Below are 10,528 nucleotides of genomic sequence, written 5' to 3' on the forward strand. Positions count from 1 at the left end.
TGAGCAAAGCATGGTCCCATTGGTTTAGAAATCAAAATAATATTTTCAACCCATTGTTTACCCTAATGTTCAAACCATTAGAACGTCACCCGACTCCTTTTTTGAGTCCAATTATCTTAAAACCTACAATGATATAAAGATTCTTGACTTGATTGGATATCTATCAACCTGGGCACTTGAATCATTGAATCATTTGACCCAATCATGGGTTATATATTAGAATGGGAAAATTCCACTTTAGTACCCTAAACTTTCAGGGTAGTGTCAAGTTAGTACCTGAACTTTCAAACATGTCACTACAATACCTAAATTTTCAAAAAGTGTCAAGTTGGTCCCTACCGTTAATTGATTGTTAGCTATCTATTGAAAAATGTCAAAACTACCCTTCAAATGAAGACATTGTCCATTGTCTTCTACCTTGAGATTGAACTGGTTAAGGTGTTTGAGATTCTAGACAAATGAAGTCATTGTCTTCTACCTTTAGATCTGAAACACATTCTTTGTCTAGTTATTTCTTTGCTTTCAATTATTGTTTCCCTCTATCATATTTTATGTTTTTTCTCTCCTTTTCTTTGAAGATAACCAGTTTAGTCTCAAGGTATAAGACAATGAACAATGTCTTTTTTTAAAGGAAGTTTTAACATTTTCAACAGATAAATGATGGTCGGTTAATGGCGAAGACCAACTTGACACTTTTAGAAAATTTAGGTATTGTAGTGAGTTAGTGACATGTTTGAAAGTTCGGGTACTAACTTGACACTACCCCTAAAGTTCAGGGTACTAAAGTGGAATTTTCCTTATTAAAATGTATTGAATACAATATTTAGAGAATCAGACTAGATGGACTAGTCAAGCTAGATTTTCTTCTCCTCTCATAGGGGACATTTTAATGTTATTTAACATTTAGAAAAAAGAATTTATAGAAAAGCCTTAAAAACATTGCTTGTGTGTGTGTGTGTGCATATATTGACATGTCATGGTTTGGTTCATCCGACCCAAGTGATTGAATGGAGACTCAAAAGCAAAAACAATTCAACCTCCAAATCAATTTTTAAAACATTGCTTAAATTATCTCAAGCTTTTCAACATGTTTATTTCTTTTGCTCCTTGCTAAGTCTACCATTTTGGCTTTATTTAAATCGATAAATTACACCTCACATCCAAACAATCCATCTCAATTCCTAATATTTTGGAGGGAAAATTTTTTAAATTACCCCTACTGCTTAGCTAATTGACAAACTGTACCCTTACTGTTTAACTATTATCTTAAACCACCCCTATTGTTTCTGATAATTGACATCGTTGTTAAATTGTAATAGAAATTATGAAATGTCCCTTTTGCCCTTAGTCTCTTCCTCACTACTGTTCATTCTCTCCTCTCTCTCTACTTACAACGACAAACCGAAAGAAGCGGGCATTGATGTGATAACCCCCTCCACCTTTGGCCTCTCTTTCTCTCCTTCTTCCCCTTTGTTCTCTCTCGTTCCCTTCCCCTATTTCATCACTACCATTACAACTTGTTGTAGTGGTGGATTTAAACTCAGTGGAAGCTCCTCTCTGGTCTCCCTCTCTTTCCCTCGATCCCCTATTTTTCTATCTCCCACTTCCTGTCTCAATGCCTGCTTTCTCTCTTCTTCTTGTTATTATTATGTTGGAAAAATAGTAAAGAATTCAGAATGAAACTTATTGGTAATCGCTTTTCAAACCAGAACTTACAGAAGTGTGATGTTGTAGAATTGCAGAGAGAAGGAGGGCTGAGTCATGCCACTTGGTCACTCTCATTAAAACCACATTTGTCCCCTATGGTACAACTTACAGGCCACTGGTAGGCGTGAACTCGCTTACCAGACCTTCATGAACCATAAAGAATGATGCTCAGATTGATAGAGAAGACAGTGAAGAGAAGACTGTTGAAAATGTAAAAATGGTGTGTAGACTGGGTCGACCAACACTCCTTTTATAGAGTTTTCTTAGACCCGAATGGACACAGAGGTGTCCTTTCAAATAGGGGCCTCTTCAGAAAGGAAGAGATACGAAAAGGAAAAGAAAAACGTATAAAATCAAATTCAAAATTTAAAAGTCAAATGATTAATTTGGTAAAAACAAAACCAATTCAGTGCATCGTCTGCACGTACATGTACACGTACACGTATGCGCACCTGCACCGACCCGGCCTGGCTCGACCCGGCTTGGCTCGGTGCAGCGTGTGAAAAGCACCCCCAACCCCCCTTCACATGCATGGGATATCTATAGTGCTTTCCTTCTATCGGTCCCTACTCATAGAGAGCAAAACTATAGATATACTCCACCTCTTCTCCTTTCCCAAACAATGTGGGACAATGAGTCATCCCATGCACTCAAGAGTGGAAAGAGGAAAAGACAAAACTCAAAAACAAGAGAGGGAGGAGAGAGATTCTTGAAATTATGAATCTCCCTCCGACAATCCCCCACAAGATTTAAAATTACAAGAAAATCGAACAATCTGAGCATCGCAGTGAGAAAAAGTACATGGTGATATCTTTTGGATCAATCAACACTTAGGTATGACAAGCTATGTTATAGAGTACGGGTAGAGTCAGACTAGGGATGGCAATTTTCCCCATTTCCCCAATCCCCGTGAGGATTCACCTTGACTGGGGTAGGGATGGGGATGATTTTCCCCTGGGGACGGGGAAATTTACATCCCCGTTAGCGGGGATAGGGAGAGCACTCACCACCCCGTGGAGACCCCGATCCCTACCCCACGGGATCCCCATTAATATGTATGTATACGTTATATATGTATATATGTACACATACATCTATATATTAATATTTTTAAAAATATGGTTGAATATGTTTCAATCTTTTCTAATAGTATTGTAAAATTTAATTATTTTATTTTTATTTTTTAAAAATAAAATAAAAAACAAAAATAGTTTGGTTAACATTATAAAAAATCACAAGGAATGGGGATCCCTACAGGGACGGGGATGGGGATAACTTTGCACCGTAAGCGGGGACGGGGATGGGGATTTTCGTAGGGACAGGGATGGGGATTTTCGTAGGGACAGGGATTGGGAGAGGCTCTCCATCCCCATCCCGCCCCATTGCCATTCCTAAGTCAAACTCCTTTAACCTTTCCTCTTTGTCGCAACTAGTTAACATGCTAACCAATTCAACTCACTAGTTCTTTAGTGGTTTTTTGTTTTAGAACATTTTGGCCTTGTTCCCCTCTTGGAGTCATGAGTGTTTTAGAGAGTCAGACCTAGATCTCTCTTAAAAGCGGCTACACTTCACACTCACTTGGGTCAATTATTTAGCCTGCACTGCACACACTATTTTAACTGATTAAGAGCCACATGCTCAACCTCCTCAAATTGCAGTGAGCAACCTCGGCATCTGAAATGGGACACAAACTGATAATGCTTTCCCAAGTCATCTAGCGATTCGTTTTTACCCATTCAATATAATTCCAAGGATCTCCTTCCACATAGGTTGGGTGCCCATCACTAATGACTTATGTAACGGGCTTCAACCCCATTCCTATTGATGCCTCATAAACCACCTTAGAAGTTAGTGGTTTGGTTAACGAATCTGGAAGGTTCTTTTCATGCCTTACAAAATTCAGAGCGATTGTACATTTTCTGAGGTATTGTCTTACTAGGTTATGCCTTAAGCGGATATGCCTTCTTTTACCGTTGTAAGTTTGGTTATTGCCTCTAGCTATTGCTGCTTAGCTATCACAATGGAGAGATATAGACGGAATCGGGCGTGGCCAAAGTGGTATATCTACCAGTAAGTTCCTTTGCTACTCTACCTTGGACTCCACTAATTCTAGTGTAATAAATTCGGCCTCCATTGTTGAACTTGTATTACATGACTACTTTATCGATTTCAACGATACTACTCCTCTACCTAGGTAAACACATATCCACTAATGGAAGTACTATCATTTGAATCTGAAATCCAATTTGCATCAGTAAAGCCTTTTAAAACAGAAGGAAAACTTAAATAATGTAAATTAAAATTTATAGTTCCTTTTAAATATTTTAACAACTTTACTAGAGCTTCCCAATGTTCATTTTTGGGATTATGAGTATGTTGACTTAATTTTCCCATAGCTATAGCTATGCCTGGTTTTGTGCAGTTCATTAAGTAAGATACAAATCCAATTATACTTGCATACTCCTTTTGTGAAACAGGTTTTCCTACATGTTCCTTTATGTGAATACTACAGTCAAGAGGTGTTTTAACAGGTTTACAATCATAGTGTCCAATTTTTTTAAAAATATTCTTTACACAATGTGATTGGGAGAGAATAAATTTTTCTTGTTGCTTATGGATTTTAATCCCCAAGATTACATTAGTCTCACCCAAGTCCTTGGTATTAAATTTGTACATTAGAAATTGTTTTGTTTCTTTTACTACCTTTAGACTTGTTCCCATTATTAGCATATCATCAACATATAAACAGATTATGACTCCTTTATCATTTACAAATTTGCTACAGACGCTTTTATCAGAAACATTCCTTTTATATCCATTAGTTACTAACACATTATCAAAATTTTCATGCCATTTATTGGGAGCTTGTTTTAAGCCATACAAAGACTTAATTAATTTACGTGCTTTATTTTCTTGTCCTAACATTATGAAGCATTCAGGTTGCTTAATATATATTTTTTCCTCTAATTCCCCATTTAAGGAAGTTATTTTTATATCCATTTGATGAACTACTAGTTTATAAGTGGATGCTACGGAAAAGAAGACTCCAATTGTAATTAACCTTGCAACTGGGGAGTAGGTGTCAAAGAAGTCTACATCTTTCTTTTGTTTGAACCCTTTAGCAACTGATCTTGCTTTGAATTTATCTATTGTACCATTTGGTTTTAATTTTTTTCTTAAAAATTCATTTACAATCCAAAGCCTTAGTTCTAGATGGAAGATTTACAAGTTCCTAGGTGTGGTTAGTGACTAAAGAGTCTATTTCACTTTTTATGGCTTCTTTTCAAAATACTGCATTACGTGATGTTACGACTTCTTGACAGGTTATTGGGTCATTGTCCACAAAAAATGTGAACATTTTGTCACCCAAGTTTGTTTATTTCCTTTGTCGTTTATTTTTCTTTAAGTTTGATTCTTGAATCCTAGAAACAGTGTTGTATTGACTAAGAGAAGTACTAATTCTTTGAGCACTCAAATGTTATTGGTTTCTGTTTTGAATTTGGGAAGGTTTCCTATTTATTATTTATTTTCTCCAAGGAAAAAATGTGCTCAAAGAACTCTGTAACTCGGGACTCTATTATTGTGTTGTTCTCTACAATATTATCAATTGTTTTAATTACAAGGAACCGATAAGTTGCACGATTTTGTGTATATTCAATGAACACACAGTCATAGGTTTTCGGTCCATATTTTTTTCTTTTAGGTAAATGTATTCCAACCTTTACTAGACAGCCCCAAACTTTTAGGTAGTTCAAACTAGGTTTTCTGTTATGCCAAAGTTCAAAAGGTATTTGTCAATTTTCCTTAGATGGTATTCTATTATATAAGTGACAAGCCGTTAGGATTGCTTCCCCCCACAAATTCAGAGGTGCACCCGAACTAATTAGCATAACATTTATTGTTTCTTTTAGTGTTCTACTAAGTCTTTTTGTTACTCTATTAGATTCAGGTTGATAAGGGGTTGTGGTTTCAGGTATGATTTCATTTTCTTCAAAGAATTTTTTAATGCTTTCTCCATCATATCCAGTCCCTTTATCTGTTCTAAGTCTTTTTATTTTCTTTCCTAACTGATTTTCTACTTTAATTTTATAGTTTATAAAAACTTGATCAACCTCATCTTTTGATAAAATTAGAACTACTTTTGCATATCTAGAGAAGTCATCTGTAAATGTTATATAGTATTTTTTCCTCTAACTTCATGATATTTAAGGTTTCCTAGATCACAGTGTATAAGTTGTAATAATTCAGTTTCTCTTTGTACACTTTTATGAGGTTTCTTAGAGAATTTTACTTCTATATATACTTGGCATTTTTTATTTGTAAAATTAATAAGAACATTCAAAAGTCCTAATTTACATAACCATTTTAAATAAGGAGCACTGCGATGTACTAGTTTAGCATGCCAAATATCAAATGATTCAACAATATAAACAAAAGAAGAAGCATTTTTATTTATAACAATATAAAAAATATTTACTACAAACAGTGCACAAGCATTGTATCCTTTTCCAATACATACATTATTTTTAGTTAGCACAACCTTGTCTGCTTCAAACATAAGCTTCAGTCCTCTTTGTTGAGGAGTGCTCCCGATACCAAGTTCCGTCGGATCTCTGGCACATGCAATACATCATTCAACATTAAAATTTTTCTTGAAATCAGTTTTAGGAGCACCTTTCCTTTGTTGATGACCTTTGAAGTTTACGAGTTTCCCATGAAGACTTGCTCTCCTTCAAATTGAGTTGTGTACTCATAGAAGGAGTTACGGTCCCCACATATATGCTTAGTAGCACCAGTGTCCAATATCCACTCTTTCAGCTTATCAACTAAATTTGCCTCAATTACCATGGCTGTGATAACATCCTCAGTCAAATTGACTTTTGGTTTCCCAGAGTCCTTTCAGTACCAGTAGTCCTTCTTGTAATGTCTGAGTTTGCCACATACATAACAATTTCCTTTATTTTGCTGCTTCTTGAATTTTTGATCATTTTTCACATTCAGATTCTTTTTGAATTTTGTAGTATTTTCCTCAATTAGTTTGGTTTTGAAAATCTTATCCTCATCTTTCTTTCTGTTCACTTCTTCTATTTTGATTCTGACTACTACTTAATCCAAAGTAGTGTCTTTCCTTTTATGCTTCATGCTAGTCTTGAAATCATTCCATGTATGTAGTAATTTCTCTATGAGAGAACCGACAATGAATTCATCTAGCAGTGTCATGCCTCATTTGCTAGTTCCCCCATAAGCATTTGAAATTCATCTATTTGGGCAGACACGTCCATGTTTTCTTTCATGGTGAAATATAAGAAATTAGCAATTACATATTTTTTATTTCCAGCATTTTCCAGAGCATATTTATTGTCTAATGCATTCCAAATTTCATAGGCAAAGTTATAGGAAGAGTAAACATTGTACAGTTCATTGGATATGCAGTTGAGGATATGGTTGGTGGGTAGACTGGATCGACCAACACTCCTTTTATAGAGTGTTCTCAGACCCAAATAGACACAAAGGTGTCCTTTCAAATAGGGTCCTCTTCAGAACAGTGCACCTGTTCGAAGAGACACGAAAAGGAAAAGAAAAATGTTTAAAATCAAATTCAAAATTTAAAAGTCAAACGATTAATCCGATAAAAACAAAACCAATTTGGTGCATTATGTGTACGTACACGTACACATACGTGCACCCGCACCCACACCTGGCCCGACTTGGCTCAGTGCGTGCGTGTAAAAAACACCCCGAACCCCCCATCACATGCATGGGACAAGGAGTCTCCGCATGCACTCAAGAGTGGAAAGAGGAAAAGACAAAACTCAAAAACAAGAGATGGAGGAAAGAGATTCTTGAAATTTTGAATCTCCCTCCAACATATTATGACGCTTTTGGTTTTGGCACTGGCATTGACAACGCCATTAAGGCTGAACTTAAACAGCATTGGCCAAGTTGGGGCACAACCATTAGTGTTGCTGCAACTTCTTTTCTCTAGTTTTCCTCTACAATATCCCTAGAAGAAGATGGAGGCATCAGTGGCATAGTTTTACACAATTGCTAAGGCGAGCTTGGGAACCGGAGCTGCAAATTATAGCAGAGGACCATGTACTAATCAGATACCCTAGCCATCTGACACCTCGCAACCGAGCTCCGATATTTTGGTTGAAGGAAACATGGAGGTAGCAAAGAGAAGTGTTGCTACAGACGATTGAGAAGTATAATATAGCATTGAGGGCGTCACCAGTTAGGGGGTGGGGGGTTAGCCCAAGCGGCATCAAGGATGTTTGACCTACTGGTGGCAGCCAAAATGATCATACCACTGTTGCCAAAGAACCCATCCATCTCCATCAAAAGATGATTGATTGTCTGCTCCCTCTCATGTTTCCACCTCCGAGCCCAGCCCCACGCTATCTACCCACGACACCAATTTCATCAATAAATATAAGGGATTTTTAGACTGCACTCTATATCGGAATTCTGATTTGCAGTCCCCTCTTAATTTATTAGTAGCCCTCCTATAAACCGCATCCTTTCCATAAATTTGGCAATCCACGAACAGGATTCAGTCCATCTCTAGAAATACAATGCAAGGGACTTGGACTTCACCTTTTCGAACAAGTCTCAAACTCTCGATGCACCAACTCCTATGAATATCAAGACAAACTCCGATGCAAATACACGAGAAAAATGACACTCCACCTTCTCCAGCAACGACACGGGCCAAAAGGGTCTTCCGATTCTCGGAGGTCTGACTAAGAGACAACTGTTAGGACTCTTCGAGACAGAAATGTCAACTCTGTTCATGGCGAGGATGTCAATCAGATCTGGGTCATAGGGGTGTGTGTCTTTGCAAATTAGAGAAAACTGCCACTTCTTTGGATTCAAAGAGAAGATTTGCGGTGGGGGAGAATGTTCTACTGTTTGCATCCCGTGATTGGCTTTATGGACCAAGATGATCCAAGGCTTTGATTTTCTCTCAGCACCGAGCGGCAATGACAGTGTTCTTCTTCGGAATGGCAACGGGGGCGGGTTCAGGGTGGGGATCATATTCCCTGTCTCCGCCTCCGATTCTAAAATTAATCCCCATTCTTGTCCCTGATTTCTGTCAGGGGTAAAAATTATCCTCCATCCTCGAGTCCTAATGGGGATGGATTCCCCGCAGGGACCTGAATCTCCAAAATTTTTTTAGATAATAATTTTTTTTGAAAATTAAATAAAAATATTAAATTATAAATAATGTTTTAAATATATTTTGATATATATATATATATTAAATCGGGGTCGGGGTCGGGTGGGGACCTCAATCCCCATCCCTGACCCCAATCCTGATCGGGGATTCCTATTAATCCCCATCCCTGTCCTCGCCCCCCCCCCCCAAAACAATTCCCATCCCCGACCCCATCTAGTCGGGGAAGTTGGGTCCCCGTTGAGGATGGGGAAAATTGCCATACCTAGTTCTTCTTCAGTGATGAGGGTTTCTCCTTCTCCTTTTCCTTCTATTTCTCTTTGTCTCTAGTGGTCTCCCTTGACGCCATGTAAAAATGCTTCTCACCAAAAGCCACAAATTTGTCATCTTGCCGACAAATCCACTTGTCATCATTGTGGTAAAATTGGGTTTTGACGAAAGAGGGAAAGAGAGAGGGATGAAGGGTAAAATTAGATTTTAAAAAAATTATGCATCACGTGATGTCACACATGTACGGGTTTTGATAGAATACTAACGAATGCTAATGACAGGGGTAGAGCTAGTCAAATGTCAGCAATAATAAGGGTGGTTTAAGAAAATAGTTAACATTAGGAATACGTTTTTTCAATTAACTAAATAGTAAAGATAGTTTAAGAAACTTGCTCTATTTTAGACGAATACTCTACCACAACATGCTAAATACCACTAATAAGCGTGGTGAATTCAAAATCCAATATTTCAAAGACAGTGGTGGTGTCCTTTGATTTGAAAGCACATTAGGCCTCCCCTTGACTCCTCTTCTCCCCAAAATTGTGGTTGCAGGATTCAATTCTGCGTTACTGTCAGAACAAACCAACTAATACACCAACCTCTCGATTGGTTACATGTACATAAGGCCTATATAAGACCATCGAATCTATATCTCTTACATACATTCAGTCCAATTACAAAGTGTCCTATTACATGCATGTGTATATTTATATAGATGGATATTTATTATTTACACAAGATGTAGAAAAAGTAAATGTAAGAAAAAGTGGGGGAGAGAGTCCTATCATCAAAAGAGAGCTGAATGTATGCTTGTACGGCAGACTGTATAACAAGTTTTTAAAACCAACCCGAAGAACAAATCAGTCATGGGTCCGGTTCCTGGGTTGAACGGTTTGGCTGTTCTGACAAAAAATAATAAAAAAATTTAAAATAAAAAATAGTCAAAATCGTTGAGTGGTTCGAACAGTTCAACCATCCGGGTCAGCGGTTTGTTAATCAAATCAATGTTTTTTTTTTGCAAATATCTGGTTTTGGGGAAAAATGGATTGATTCCTGGTTTTTCTGGTCTGATTGTCCGGTCCTGTTTTGAAAACGATGATGTATAACTAATAATGGCACTCCATGTCAGCCTGCAGCAAATTAAACAGAGAAGTACGGACATGCCCAATGCAGATTTCTGATTTCATTACAGAGCTATAAACATTCAAAAAGTCAAAAACCCTATTCTACACACCAATGCCCGCCCGTGAATTGGCATCAATTCTGAGTTGGCACCCACCCCAACTGTACTTTGGGCCTAAAAATTCTGACCCTGGGCTGAACCGTCATTCTCCCCAAATTAAATGCATTCTAGCACCCTACCAACATGATTTA

The sequence above is a fragment of the Nelumbo lutea genome, chromosome 7 (genome assembly GCF_056320005.1).
Source record: "Nelumbo lutea isolate HS-2025 chromosome 7, American lotus-T2T, whole genome shotgun sequence".
Classification (NCBI taxonomy): Eukaryota; Viridiplantae; Streptophyta; class Magnoliopsida; order Proteales; family Nelumbonaceae; genus Nelumbo; species Nelumbo lutea.